This window comes from Carassius carassius, chromosome 43 (genome assembly GCF_963082965.1).
Source record: "Carassius carassius chromosome 43, fCarCar2.1, whole genome shotgun sequence".
Taxonomy (NCBI): Eukaryota; Metazoa; Chordata; class Actinopteri; order Cypriniformes; family Cyprinidae; genus Carassius; species Carassius carassius.
The window spans coordinates 21,771,874-21,786,138 of record NC_081797.1 but is presented as its reverse complement, the minus strand read 5'-3'; the positions used below and the strand labels follow the sequence as shown (position 1 = coordinate 21,786,138).

Below are 14,265 nucleotides of genomic sequence, written 5' to 3'. Positions count from 1 at the left end.
ATTTTGAGTTCACAAAACTTTTTTTTTTCTTTCTATTAAATACAAAAAACTTCCATTATTATTTGAGTGAAACAAACTCATTTCATTTAATTAATTTCACTGTTTGGTTTTACAGTGCACAAATAATTGTAATTGTTACTTTTATTTTAATTTAAACTGCAAACTACCTATTTCTTCTCAGCAGCAAGAGTAACAACCACAAATGATACTGATGGCTTGGCCAGCAGAATTGAGGTCCTGGTAGCGAGTATCAAGAGACGTTCCCATCGGCTCTACAAAGATACCGATGGGAACAAAGGTCGTGCCAGAATCCGCCGCAAGATCAGGAGGAGAAGGGCATCCTGACATCTGTTGTAGAGAAATACAACAGAATGGTTCCAAGCACAGAAAGTCTTTGCATGGAAACCATTCTGTCTGGTGAGACAGCTTGGCCATGGCAGCTACCACACAGTGGTGTGTACACTAGTCTGTTGACTGCTTCTGACAAATCTGATACATACATTATGACACATTACCCACAATGCTTCAAATGTCATTCTGTGACTTTTTTTCTGTGATTCTTTAAAAGTTGATGTTTGATACATATGAATTAAGTCTTTCTCATAAATGCATTCCAGACTCTGTCGATCTAAGGACAAAAAGAAGAGCGTTTGACATCATCATGTCAGTAAGAAGACTTGAGGTGGAGCTGAAGATTCTTGTGGCAGAGATGGACCACCACTGGAAATCTCTTTCAACTCGTGCCGATACCCTCAGAGAGCTGTCCCACATGTTTGCCAGTGAGACAATGAGAAGTATGTATTTGTAAAAAATGGCATAAACATTTAGGGTTGCTATGACCATAGATTTCCAACTATCGGAATATTTTTATTATACAGTTAGTAAGAGTGATCTGTTAACTAAAATCTACTAAAGTGCATATTCCCATAACTACATGTAGGACATGTCCTCTCTAATCATTAAAGTAAGTAGCCTAGTAATTAAAAAAAAAACAATATTATTGAACGATAAGTGGCTTTTAGCTCTATAAGTCATTACACTTGGCCTAATTCTCCACTCCACTCCAAATGGTAGCTGAAAGTAGAGAATGATGCTTTCTTGTCCTTGATGCCCTGGCAATGCTCAAACTTTGAATTTCCTTCATGGCATTTGCTATCTAGTGAACATGAGGACCAGCCGTTTAATCCATAATAGTTTTCCGTGACTGTCTGATTATTACCAAGACCTATGGCTATGTTTGGTTGTGTTGTTTGCAGGAAAAACACTTATTTGTCCAACTATGGTCATTCTGACTGATAAAGCCCTAATAAATATACACAACAATGATGTATGTTTATAAAGTTTCTAAAGCATGCTTAAGGTTATTTTGTTCCTCTTTTAAGATTCACCATGTGGCTTAAGTGAAGAGGGTTTGAAAGGTCTGCAGAGCATCATCCTGAGAAAGCAACATAAAGTCAGAGAAATGAAGGTGCAAGCAAGAGACTGTTACCTGCAAGTTTTGTCTGGAGAAGGCAACATCAACTTTTTGTACAGTGCTTCAGCTGATGAGTATGACAGTGACTGTGATATGTCTGATGACGGACTGTAATCCACAAGACTGTGACATCTTTCATCGTTCTGGACAATGACCTTAACTCTGGATATAAAGAATGTAATAAAATCTGCTTTTCATCACCTTTACCAAAAGTGTTGCCTCTTCTTTCACATACATAGAATGTGTGCATGCATGCCTCTAGAACCAGTTTGTGGTGGAAATTAAGTGCATTAATTGAAGTATTGTATGGTACTTAGAGATTTGAGGTAAGAGTTGTTTCTTCTCATCCAAACTTTACTTATACTCCACTGCAATTCAGAGAGAGAAAAAAATGCACTTGACAGCACATGGAGAGCTTTTAAATGACATTTTGTTGCAAAAGAAACTTCTCAACAGTACAATTAGTTGATTGGCAGAAAATGAATTGCCAAATAATTTTCATGCAAAAACATTTAATGGTTCCAGCATGTATTTTTTTTATTTGAGGTTTGAACTGTTCACAGCTTTTATCAATGCATCTTTTTGGGGATTTGTGTAATTGTGTCTGCATTTCTCATTTTCATACTTGCTCACAATCCAAACTCTTCATTTGTTCAGAAATAAATAGCAGATTAATTTGTTATGAAAATAATCATTAGTGTAGGTTGTGTACAAAATAATGAATAATAATCTTGCATGAGTAATAATAATCTAAGCTTATATGATTCGCGGGGGGAATGAAATATTAGAACACAGCTTGTGGCTGTGGAAGTGTAGAGTGTATTTCAAATATAACAACTGAAACCTTTTTAGAGACATAGAAGAAGCAAATTATGAGGAAGAAAAGCATTATGATAAGGAGGAATCATTATTTCCCAGATTAATATTACATCTGATTATGTGTCATCTAGTAAAAGTATTGGAGTCAACTGATTTGATTCTGTGGCGCTCAAAACATTTCACCACTTGTGTAGCTTCATCAGCTGTGACCTGATAAACAGCATGATGATAGCAATTTTGAAGTCCTTTTTTTATTTCTATTGAATCCAATTTGTCTTTATACTATTTCATAAAGTATCTTTATTCTATTTTGTAGTCTACAATAAAATGATTTACATGGTGTATCGTATAGTACATTTTGTTAATTGTTTTGGAAATAAAAAATGCACTATATCATCTTATGAGTTTTTTAAATTTCATGATTTCGTAAAATATAAAATAAAACAACTTTGTAATTACTTACCATGCTTCTTTTACATAAACATTTTTAGTCATATTAATGGCATTTGAGACAATAATGAACTATTGTTGTCTTTTATACCCTGATTCTTTTTATTGTGTTACTGTATTCAGAGTCTCACAATATCAGCAAAACATAACACAAGCATGATGTAAATATAGAAAATGGGGAAAAGAAAACAATATTCAGATACAAATGTGAATCAACAGTTTGTTGTTCATGATGAAGAGAGCATATCTGTGTAATTTTTACTGTCTTACCTCCCCCAGGGACCCGGTAGCGCCCCCTGGAAGAGCCAAAAAATGCACATTTCAAATGGCTGTAACTCAAAATCTGGTAAGCATATCGAAGAGAAAATTGGTAGGACAACTATTTATGCTATGTTTACTAAATGATGTTGAACAGAGATTTCTGACATGCATGGAAAGGTGTTATAAAAGCATTTTAAAAAGTAATTGCTCACAGTACAATACCAAATTTCATTCTGACTCTCAAATATGTCATAGAGGTTTATACACTGAACATATTTAGATGCCCCTTTGCTCATTAAAGATTGTATTTATTTAATTTAATTACGAAATGTTTTTAAACTGCATTACCCATACGCCTCTGTAATTCTATCAATGGAACGGAAAACAATGGCGCAGTAAATTGTAGTTCAATTGAAGTTAGGTTTAGGATCTCTGTAAAAGGGTAATTTCTTTTAACATAGCAATACCTCATTGATAAATGACAGTATGACTTACGTAATAAAGACATCAAAGCATAGTTTGCAACATTAATCACTTTTTATTTTGGCCTTAAAGTTACTCCAATCACAGCGTTTCCTGTTAGAGCTGTGTCACGTCATACTTGTCCATATATGGTAATTACAGTACAGCTACGGCCGGAAGTGATGCAACGTTTCAGGGTAAATAACAGTGAATTAAACTTGTTACTTATCAAATTGTGTTTTATTAACACCAACCCCTACCCCCAACCCTAAACTTACCATTACAATACTGCAAATACAGTTATTAAATTAATTAAATAACTATTAAATTATTGATGCAATATTGATGTGCGCATGTCCAGTTGCCGTAGCTATATCCCATTCCGTTCTAGTCTTTCTCGTTGAGTTGACTTGCGGGTATCATTGAATTACATGTGATTGGCAGGTCTACAGGGCCCTTTTGTTTCTTTACTATGTAGTAGAATATTAAAAATAATTATTATATAATTTATATATAAATATAAAATTCACTGAAACAGATTAAAGTGAAACATTTTTTACAAGTCCATTGGTTTCCATAGCATGAAGCAGAGGGTAACTAATATTAAATAATTGTTGCAGCTGTGCACTGTATGTGAATTAAATAATTCAATATATCAAAATATTTCATTTTTTATTACAAAATGAAAATTACTGTCATAGTTATTCTAGCATGCAGTAATTTTTATAAGAGGTAAGTTAATCTATTAAACATAACATACTTATGTAACTTTTGCAGGTATGTGACCCAACAGGCTTTAAATAAAAAATGTTTTAAAGCCTTTCTCTTTTTTTTTTTTTACAAACCAGGAGATGCAAGTCTGCCATCAGGAAACATATTATTTTCTTCCCTTTAAAGAAGCCCCCCCCCCCCCCCCAAAAAAAAAAAAAAAACTAGACTAAATGCAAGGAAAACTTATTATAAATTGGCAATTACAATTATGACTATAAATAATAAAGTAATTCATATCTATTATTGTAATCAAACACTTCAAACATGACTACAAACCTTGAGTTACAATTTAGTAGCTTTTGGAGTATTATTTGCTATTTATGAGCACGGACAAGAAACTTAAGATCTCGCAAGGTACACTGTTAAGCAGTTCAAGACCAATGCAAAAAGTTTTCTTTTTTTAAAAAGACAACTGTAAGAGACTAAACACTAAAAGAGACTGGGTACTGTGCAAAAAAATTACTGAAGAACAAACAGCAAGCAAAAACACTCAAAAATAAACTGCATTGAAGGGTGCTTGATGAGTCCAGGTGTCTATGGTGACTATGTTGTCATGCTGAAAGCTGGTTGGGATGTGGGGACTTTGGCACAATGTGTTGGAATTCACTCGCAGGCTCCCATGTGTCATCCCAGGTTTTGCCACTGTAAAACATCATAAGTGCACATAATGTTATTAGAACACAGAGCAAAAATCAAGATCACTGTCAGGTTTATAATTACTGTCTGGCATATTTTCATTTTACACAGTTTTATACTTCTATAACATTACATCTCTTTTTTCTCAAGTACAAGGTCTGGCAGCTTTATTTACTAGTGTTACTAGTTACTTTTAATATTACAATTTTCCATACAGTTCTTGTACACTGAAAGCAATGTACTTTAAAATTTAGTGATTTCAAATTGTTTCTGAGGGATTTAGTTATATTAGTGGGTTGAGGAAAATCCCCTATTTGTTAGGAGAAAAAAACACTCTTGGATTTGTTGAAAAGTGGCTACTTCTGACTTGCAGAGGCAGAATAAGTTTAGAAATTTCAGCATGTTATCATATTGTGTTCCAAGCAGATTCGGCAGTTCTACCAACTCTGGATAAGGGTAGTGGCTGCATCTTGATCCCATTGCCTTCATTATTCTCCTCTTCACTAATATTTATTACTGTTCTTCTCTGTCTCTGATCTTCCTCATGTATTTTATCATCACTGCTATCTCTGCTCTCATCTTTAATGCAAACAAATTCCAGTATCATCCTATTTAAGAAATTATGGCAAAACAGAAATATTAATTATTGGTCCAAAAAACCTCCAAAAGCAAGTTTATTAATTTGACTTTCAGTGGATGTATTGTTAAGTCATCCATAACAGTTTAGAACACAGATCTTATGCTCGACTGCAATCTGTCCTTTGAAAATTTCCAGATTTTCCATCTTAGAACTTTTGCTAAAATATGACACATGCTTAGTGTTTCAGATACTGAAAAATTTTGGGGATGAATCGCTGCTACTATTGTAATGCATTGGGTGGATGTCCTGCAGGCTCAATAAGCTTCAGCTAGTTTAAAATGTGGCCACTAGGCCACTTACTAGAAGTAGAAAATATGATCAAATCAGCACCATTTCATTGTCAATACATTGGCTGCTTGTCAACTACTTTAAAATTATATTAATTACTTGAAAAGCACTGGATGGTGCAGCTCCTCATTACCAACAATACCTTGTGTCCGCTCCAATCACAGAATTCCAAGATCTTCATATGATATTCTAAATATAGATCATTCTCCCATTTGTCTCTGAAACTATGGAATAGTCTTCCAAGCATTCCAAATTTAGACACACTCAGTTAACAACCAGACTCAAGACTAATAATTTCAGTTACACACACACACACACACACACACACACACACACACACACACACACACTCACACACGTTTGTTTTTGTGAATTGTGGGGACATTTCATAGGCGTAATGTTTTTACACTGTACAAACTGTATATTCTACATTAGCAAACTGTATATTCTGCCTCTATAGCCAGGGACACACTTAACGACTAGCTGAAACATTCTGAGTTCAACACACAAAGACAGTTTTCTTTGACTAAAGCACATTTAACAAGTAATTTAAATGCGACTGTAAACACTGACTAAACGCAACTGGCTATGACTTGACACACTTGGGCATGATCAGTCGTAAGTATTAAATTACAGTCATAACAAGCCTTACAATCCTTAAGTGTGTGCCTGGCTTAAACCTGCCCATCACAGGAAACTGTCAGCATTTTTGAATAAAAAAAAAAACACTGTTTAGTGTGTCCTCATAAACCATGTTTATATTGTAATACCCATGTCATTACACACATTTGTGTCCTTGTATACAACCATGTATACAAGAACGCACACACAAACACACTTTATATACTATAACTCTTTTTTTATGTGAATGGCACCCACCAATCCCTTTATTTGTTTTTCTGTCTGATCCTCAGGATTGCAGATCTAGCTCTTCCCAATGCCTCTAGCTCATCGCTATTTAAATCAGAGTACTGAGCATCGACCTCACACCAGTTTTTCTACAGGCTACCTCAGAGGATTATTTACTGCCAAGATCTGGGAGCTTATAACAAAATATCTAAGTTACTTTTTCACATTTATTGACTGACAGCTCTCCTGTCCTAATGTTGAGAGAAATAAAGTGCTAAAGAGGTGTTGTGTGTGCTGTGTGAACATGATGGGTGTTGTAGCTCTCAGTCCTGCAGAGTTTAGCTCCAACCCTCATAAGAACTCACCTGCCTGTAGCTTTCTAGCAACCTTTCAGACCTTGATGATCTTGTTCAGGTGTGTTTGATTAGGGTTGGAGCTGAACTCCGCAGGACTGTGGCTCTCCAGGACCAGGGTTTGCCACCCCTGATCTAGACTAAATGTGAACATTTACTCACATTTACGCCCTTCACTGTACAGGAATGGATATGCATTTCCTTCTGCCTGAGGCTTATTATTTTCATGTTTGGTGTGAAAGGGCCTTAAACATTTGCCAAAATATATATTTTTTGTTGTTATTTAAAACAAACAAACAAACAAGCCCAGGTGAAAAAAGTAATGCAAATAAAAAGTAACTAAGTAACGCAATGAGTTACTTTTTTAGGGAGTAATGCAATATTGCAATGCATTACTTTCCACAACACTGGACATCACTGACATGAACTTCCATGCTGCTTGCAAGAAAGCAGTTGAAATTTGCCAACATTGTATTGGGTCATGGAATGGACTAATCCATTGCATTGAAATGGAATTAACTAGGAAATAAAACATGACTTACCACACAGTGCAAGGCAACCAGTGAACTTTCAATTCAGCTTTCCCCTACACAAACACAAACACACACAAGTAATAATTACTTTAACTGTTTAAGCAATCACTGGATATTACCTTTGAAAGGCCAGCACATGGCCTTATGAGACATTTTACCTCATTTATTCGTTCCCCAGTTATTTTATCAAAAAGGAAAACCTTCTGCCTACTACATTTTTGACAACCTGAAATAATGAAAAGACAAGTTTTTTAAGCCACGAATGCCATGCTTTGTAGCTGAATCACACAAGCCCATATTTATAAATTCACAAGTGAGGAGATATGCAGTCTTTTCCATTCGTGTCAAAGTGAATTTGTTCCTGTTTTTGTCAATCAAGCAAAATGTACAGGATTGGTTTCCCAAAGCGCTTGGACATTGGCCACTAACACAGAGCTAAATAACTATGTAAATAACAAAATACTGTGAACTGGCTATCAATGTCCTGGTTAGCTGAATGAATCCAATTTAGATGAAGTCAGCTTTGACTGGGAGCAAATTTATTAATAGTGTGGAGTAAGTTGTATCATGCAAAAAGTTACCTTTTCTTCTGTTCTTTACCAGTGGCACCTCCGGACTCAAAGGCTTGGAAATGGAAGAGGCAGATGGATATGGAGGAGAAACAGGGTACGAGAGACGCGGTAAAGGTGTTTAACCTTCTTTTCCTCTGCCGCAGTGGAGGTGGAAGAGGGGAAGAAAGTGAGGGAAGAATAGTTGTAGAAGTAGCAGAGGAAGGAGGAGAGAGAGAGAGGTTGGAGAGAGCGAGCAAGACACAGGAACAAGATTGAGAACAAACACAGTTTCAGACTGCTTGGTGAGGCTCTCCGGCTGCTCCGCGGCGACGCTCTCCGGCTGCTGTGCTGTGGAGGTTGCTAAAATACAAATTTAATATGTACATAGTAACAAATAAATATACATGTATTATAAACAAAAACATTACTCTTACCTTTTGTTAAGATAAACTCATAAGCCCTCCGCATCTTCTCCAAAAACACTTTGGTGACAGGAGTGGGGTGCAGATGCGTGATAATATCTGCCACCCACTTATTTGAAGTCCTTTTGTCCTGTTTCCCAATAAATAAAATTGGCTTGTATCCGACAGCCTCAAGTTTCTGCACCTGAAATGAACAAAAGCAGTTATTACACTGCATTAGTTATTACACACATTAGTTAGTTACAGTACACCCACTGAAGTATTAGAAACATCAGTACTGTTAAAGAAATTTCATTTAATGAAAAACAATGCAAGAAAATGAGCCATAACCTGTTTCATTAAGATTATTTTAGAAGACACATTACTCTTGAACTGTATACAATCGATCATCAATATAAGGTAAGGCCAGAGGTACTGCTACAGTTTCTGCCATTGCCATCATGACTTACTTAATACTTGACACAGAATACAATTTTTTAACTCTTTAACAAAATGTATAAGTCAAGATGGATTCTTCCATGTATGAAATAAGATGTATGTAAATATGTTTGTAAAGGCCAGATCATATTAGTATGATATTCAGTATGTCAAAAACATGGCCTTTCGGTTTCACTTCACAATAATGTATGAAATATGAACTTTTTAACTTACTGCAATACGGGCAGAATCAATTATACGCCCAGCATTTCTGCTTTAAAGGACAGATTTCCCCCACTGGCTATCCAGTGATGCCACTTTTTCTATTATTTTGTTTTTGGTGGAGAGGCTTCCAAAGCAGACATGACAAGTTTTCCTGCTTGCCTGATTGGGAGTCTGGCAAGAAGGGCAGGGCCTGAATTTGGGCCTTGTCATGACTAGACAAGAAATATACACAAAAACATACAACAGATGGACAAACTGTTATGATAAAGAGGATTTTTAGGAACTATTAAGAGAACTGGAAGGATGGTCAAATAAAACAAATAAAGATGAAAATAGAGATAAAGATATAGAGAGAGCTAAAAAGAGAGTGACAAGTAAACTACAGCACAGACAGGTAAACAGGACAGACGTGGCTCTTAAAAGTGCCTTTATTGTGTGTGAGTGAGTGAGTGAGTGTGTTTGTCTGTATGTGTGGTCGGGGTTTGGAATAAAGAGCAGGCAAATTTGAAAGACCTGATGAGAGAGAAAAAAAATATATTAATAATTGAACACCTTACACCAGAGGTGTCAAACTCAGTTCCTGAAGGGGCTCAGCCCTGCTCCAGGAAACATACCTTTAACTTTGAAATAAACCTTAAGGACTCGATTAGCTGAGTAAGGTGCATTTAATTAGGGTTGGAACTAAACTCTGCAGGGCTGCGACCCTCCGGGAACTGAGTTTGACACCTGTGCCTTACACTTTACACCAGTATTCTTCAAAGTATATTTGATTTATTTTGGGTTGCACCATGTGTGAATAAATGGGCTTGGGCAGCTGGAATTTTGTTATTTTAATACAAAAGAAAGAAATAGAAAAGTTGCAATGTTTAACATAGCCTCCTATATAACCTCTGAAAGAACATTTAAATTATTTATTTTATAGTGAGAAATTGTGCTGAGACACAATACTGTTGTTGTTATGAATTTGTTTCTACTGTTTATTATAGATAATATTTAGGCATTTATTATCAAATTATCCGTGGATTTTAAACAATTACTGGCCAGACCATTTATAATGTTAGCTAAAATGGCTTAATAGTTTGAGCTATATAAAATAGGTAACTGGAAACACATCAGTACTGAAAATCTTTTTTAGTATTCCCCATGATTGCACCTTCATGATTATATGCGAAAAAAAATTAACTTTGAATTGAATAAGGTAACTTTGCTAGCCTACTGCACATGTGGTGCAGCAAGTAATTTAAATATATATATATATAAAGTTTTCTATCATTAACCGTCCTAATAAATTGCTGCCTTACACGTCTAAAAGTTCTAAACACAACTTGTCCTGATTCTACAGTTTTATTGTGTAAATTTAAGAATAGTCTCGATCTCTATTAATTAACTTTTCTACTTACCGAGTGGAAAGGGAAAAACGCAATGGACCTTGGGATCATGATCGCGCCATACAATGACGTCAGAGTTATTAATTTAGAGGATATTTAATAAATAAATAAACATTGATTAATCTACCACAAGCATATACACATTTATTTATCAATACCAGACTCCTATTAACAAAATAAGAAAGAAAACGCTTAAACTGCTTACTGCACGCACAAAAAAAAAAAAAAAAAAAAAAAAAGCTTACTGCACGCACCGCGGAGCGTTGTTAAACTCATCTCTGAATAGTGTTTTACCTGCAGTTGAGCGTTGTTTTGGTAAACTCACATCTGGATGATATTCTACCTGCAGTAGAGCGTTGTTAAACTCACCGCTGAATAGTGTTTTACCTGCAGTTGAGCTTTGTTTTGGTAAACTCACATCTGGATGCTGTTCTACCTGCAGTAGAGTGTTGTTAAACTCACCGCTGAATAGTGTTTTACCTGCAGTTGAGCGTTGTTTTGGTAAACTCACATCTGGATGCTATTCTACCTGCAGTAAAGCGTTGTTAAACTCACCTCTGAATAGTGTTTTACCTGCAGTTGAGCGTTGTTTTGGTAAACTCACATCTGGATGCTATTCTACCTGCAGTAGAGCGTTGTTAAACTCACCTCTGAATAGTGTTTTACCTGCAGTTGAGCGTTGTTTTGGTTAAACTCACATCTGGATGCTGTTCTACCTGCAGTAGAGCGTTGTTAAACTCACCTCTGAATAGTGTTTTACCTGCAGTTGAGCGTTGTTTTGGTTAAACTCACATCTGGATGCTATTCTACCTGCAGTAGAGCGTTGTTAAACTCACCGCTGAATTGTGTTTTACCTGCAGTTGAGCGTTGTTTTGGTTAAACTCACATCTGGATGCTATTCTACCTGCAGTAGAGCATTGTTAAACTCACCTCTGAATAGTGTTTTACCTGCAGTTGAGCGTTGTTTTGGTAAACTCACATCTGGATGCTGTTCTACCTGCAGTAGAGTGTTGTTAAACTCACCGCTGAATAGTGTTTTACCTACAGTTGAGCGTTGTTTTGGTTAAACTCACATCTGGATGCTGTTCTACCTGCAGTAGAGCGTTGTTAAACTCACCGCTGAATGCTGTTAAACAACACGACGAACGCTCCCCCCTATTTCTCAGAGGGCGCTTTGATATCAGACTGCGAGGGATTTCTTAACATTAAAACCTAGTTGTGTGGCCAGATAAAGAGGATATTGGGGACACCCTTTGACCAGCCTCGGCATAGATCATTTATTGTAGCCTATTCCTATCTATTCGTATTTATTGTAGTCTCGATCCATCCACAGCAAACTTTATTATTATTATTTTTTCATCCACAGCAAACAAAGGGCTGCGTGTGCTTACCCAAAACGTCAAATTTCGGCGCCTCAGGCTCGGGTTCAGGGTTCCATAGAAGTCTATCGGACTGCCCTGCTCGTTGAAAAATGACGCCAAAGGGATACCAAGTGCGTTAAAATGTGACGCCAAGGGGTCCTGACCAAGCGACCATATGTGACGAGTTGGGAGTGAGAACGTGTGTTGAACTTGAAGAAGGAGGTGTAACTTGAAGTTGTCCAATTCACACAGAACCACGCGAGATGTAGACACGAGATGTTGTTGGCAAGATGGCCGCTCATGTCAAATGGTGAGATTTTTTCCAAGATAATGGTTAAAATTTTAGTACGTAAATCAGTTTCGTGTTGTGCATTATTGATTCTGGAGTTGATAATCAATTAAAACTTAACCTTCCTCAGCATTCTTGACTTTCAGGTGTTAAGAAGTGTTATGAAAAATATATGATGTTCTACATACACCCCAACGACATGTAAGTCTGGTTAATGATGAATTTACAAAACTTAACTGTAAATTTTGTCCATTAAGGTCTGCCTTTAATTTACCTGTTACCATGGTGAATCGTAGTACAAGCCTGTCAACATACATTGCCTATGATAACAATGGTGCCAACCTACAGCCCACTTTGCATTTAGATTTATAGAAACAGACACCTGCAATATGTGGGGGGAAAATGCATAAATTCTTTGTAAACTGAATTTCAATAGAAAAATCACATCCAACAGAAAGAACATCAGTTATTACAAAGTGCCTCCAGCCTCATAAAAGCAGTCAGCACTGCAGTATCCTGCAAGTTCATTGTCGGAGTAGAATCCCTGTAGTTTTCCCCTCTGTCCACATCCCCTGTAGCCTTCACAGTCTTTGTATAGAGAATTGCAATGAATGCAACATGAGATTCGATATGGAGTTCTGTAGGTCCTTCTATGCTCCTCTGAAAATGTGTCCCAGTTCACCACACCTGATGACAAAATAATAGAACACAAAATCGGTGTTGTATTACTGGCATTTGCAGGACATTCAGTTGTATAAAATTGGACAAACACATCTCAAACCTTTCTCAAGTTCTAAACGTTTTGCTATGCACTTGCTGCAATGTAAAAAGCAGCAAGCCAACATGTCCAAGTTCAGTGCATCCATAGCTCACAATGATCCCGTAAGTGACTTCATATATATATATATATATATATATATATATATATATATATATATATATATATATATATATATATGAAGAAGGAAAGGGTCAAAACTTACTGTCAAGCCAGCAGAAGTGTGCTTCCTTCAGAAAGGATTCTTCTCTCACTACCCTCCAGAAATGCGTGCATGTGAGAGCCAGGGTATGGATTGCCGAGTCTCCATCTTGCAGCACCACATGGATGAAGATCCTGTGCAAAATTTCCTCAGGCAGCTGTAAACATATAACATAAGTCACTGCAAAATCAGTAGCCTCAATATTAAGTCATCATTATCTTGGACCAATATAAAGGAATGATCTTAATTTATATGTTCTGTACGCTTCAACTGTGGCCTGCAAATTGCACATATGTAGTTCTTGTTGCATCTTGGATTAAGATACAGTATATAAGAAGTGAAAAGCTGGGATGTTTACATGCCTGCAAAATACCAATTCCCTTTGGAGAGGGCTCAACTTTGCATGGCTTTTTCACCTTGCATGGGTTTGAGAGGACAGGTTCCTTTACATGAAGGAAATGAGATACATATTACTCAGCTTATTACATATAAAGCACAATAATAAAAATTACATCTTAAAACCAAGTTTTAGGCCTTTTAAAATTTGGTCATAATTCTTATGATGGTGACCTCGTATTTCCTCTTCCTAGGGATGCGGAAAATTCGGTCCAGACTTCCACTGGCCATCTGTATTCCCTGCTTGGTAAAGTGGGCAAACCTCCGGCCATGGCTATAGTATTAAATAAAATAAAATTACATTTACATTGCTGCCCCAGATTACCAATGATAATATCCTGAATTTGTCTTGAATTTAAAGACACTCGTACCCTTCAATCTCAAGATTCTCCACCAACACTGTGCACCACCACCTCCTTAAGCAGGGCATGTCATGCTGAAGACACCAGAAAACAATACATTTACAGTTTAAGTTGAAAGTTATGTAAGTTAATATGGAGGCCCAACTCACAATTTCCAGAATAATAATAATAATAAAAACAGGCCCACACATTCAAATAAAGCAAAACAGGATGACAATACTTTTAGCAGAAAAACCCAAAGGTAAAAGAGGAAGAAATCTCAGGAAAGACCACAGAGGGAGCTGCTTCCTGTACCAAATCCAAAATCAAAATGCACATATATTAACCATAGTTATGAA

At 36.4% G+C, this 14,265-nt stretch overlaps 1 long non-coding RNA gene across 3 annotated transcripts; it reads right to left on the bottom strand.

Annotated features, from left to right (window-relative positions):
• Nucleotides 1–4,705: 4,705 nt before the first annotated feature.
• On the bottom strand, nt 4,706–12,066 carry LOC132125129 (uncharacterized). 3 transcript variants are annotated; one of them, XR_009426853.1, is made up of 6 exons: nt 11,931–12,066; nt 8,522–8,693; nt 8,118–8,447; nt 7,695–7,762; nt 7,546–7,589; nt 4,706–4,879 (listed from the first exon to the last, which is right to left on the bottom strand). It is a non-coding gene; the product is annotated as an uncharacterized LOC132125129 (long non-coding RNA). The 3 variants fall into 3 exon arrangements; XR_009426854.1 differs by lacking the exon at nt 11,931–12,066 and adding an exon at nt 9,161–9,354; XR_009426852.1 differs by lacking the exon at nt 11,931–12,066 and having other exon boundaries at nt 8,522–9,152.
• Between the last annotated feature and the right edge of the window lie 2,199 nt (nt 12,067–14,265).